Raw genomic sequence first — 1,888 nt, forward strand, 5'->3', positions numbered from 1 at the left:
CTGCATCTCCTCTTCACAGACCCCCAGCTTCTCGATGCACTATGTCCGAAAGGGACTGTCGTTCTTGCTGTGTCCATCCCTACTGCAAACACAAAATTTGGTAGCAGCATCCTTCCCATGTCTTCTCTTCCACCGCTGATGTGTGCTTCTCTCCATGTTGCTTAATTTATCTAACAGATATTGCCTGTTTGCTTGAGCTGGGTTTGTCCCTCCTTGTTATTGAGGGCTTCAGATTTGTTCCCAGCCTAGATGATGATCACCTTGAATTTAGGAGAATATGTCTTTCTACACTATTCTGCCCTCTGACCTATAGCAATTTTCAGAAGGTAAACTAAGGAGAAAAAAAAACAAAAAACAAAACTTGAATTAGATTTGACTTAGTTAGGGCTGATTTTCTACTTGAACTCTTCGAATGTTGCCTCTGCTACTCCTACTGACTTATCCTAACGTAAGACATTCACCACCATATTTTTTCTTCCTTTGCCCTCCTGTATGATCAACCTGCCCAGTTGAGGATTTTTGCCATGGGGATAATTTGTCAGACTAGAATGGGAGAATAGAGGAGCTAATTTTGAACAGTTAAATTTAATCATCTTGATGTTGTGAGTAAGAAAGATGTAGAAGCAACTGTGTTTACAGCTATTGGGGTCTCCTGTCCTCTACACCTGAGCTCAGACAATCTGGAGACCCACCAGCCGGGAGAGGAAAGGAGAGTGAGGGGAGGTCACCAGTTCAGAGATGAGTGTACGGCTGAGTCCAGGCCACTCCCTTCAGGTTGGCTCTTAAGGGAAGATGACTGGGGAGACCAGAGCTCCCCACGTCAGTCTGAGTGTCAGAGCCATCTTCGCCTTCTTCCCAGGGATGTGGGCATGCCTTGCTGCCAAGAGGCTGATTAGCTGCAGGCTTCCTCTCAGTGGGCCTCTGGTGGGAAAGTTTTGTGCTGTGATTACTATTTGTACTAGTAATAGTTTCATGCATTGGAAAAAATCCTGAGGATATTCATTTTTCAGATAATCCATTAAAAAAAATGGAGAGTAATTTTTGAGAAATAGAAAGATGAGGGGGAGAGAGATAACCTAGGAAGGAGACAGATGTAGAGACAGAAAAAGAGAAATGGGGGCAAGAAAAGGGGGAGAGAGTGTCTCCTGAATTCCAGAAATACATCCTGAGCAGGATCTCTGGGTAAGTGGTTTAATAAGAAATTGCTCCCAGGGGGCCTGGCAAAGGAGAAAGTGTTAGTCCCTCAGTTTTATCTGACTCTGTGTGGCCCTGTGGACTGTACCCTGCCAGACTTCTCTGTCCGTGGAATTCTCCAGGTAAGAATACTGAAGTGGGTTGCCATTCCCTTCTACAGAGGATCTTCACGACCCAGGGATTGAGCCTAATCCTCCCACATTACAGACAGACTCTTTCCTGTCTGAGACACCATGGAAGCCCTGGTAAAGGAGAAGGGAGACATTTTTACATTTACAAGAATGATGTAAAGGAAATCTGAAGAGGTCTGCATGGAGGGTTGCCAGAGTTAGCAGTTAAAATGCAAGATGCCCAGCTTAATCTGATTTTCAGATAAAGAGTAATTTTTTTAATGTAGGTATGTCCCATGCAATATTCATTGTTTCTAAGTTTTGAATTTAACTGAGTATCCTGTATTTTATCTGACAGTCCTATATGGGTAGAGCCCTGGCACTGTCCACTAAGACAGAGGTACCCAGTCTCTGGGATCTAATGTCTGATGGTCTGAGGTGGAGCTGATTTAATAATAATAGAAATAAAGTGCACAATAAATGTAATGTGCTTGTATCATCCCAAACCATCCCCCTCCCTGGTTCATGGAAAAATTGTCCTCTACAAAACAGGTTCCTTGCACCAAAAAGGTTGAGGAGCACTG

The sequence above is a fragment of the Cervus elaphus genome, chromosome 11, assembly GCF_910594005.1.
Source record: "Cervus elaphus chromosome 11, mCerEla1.1, whole genome shotgun sequence".
In the NCBI taxonomy this organism is placed as follows: domain Eukaryota; kingdom Metazoa; phylum Chordata; class Mammalia; order Artiodactyla; family Cervidae; genus Cervus; species Cervus elaphus.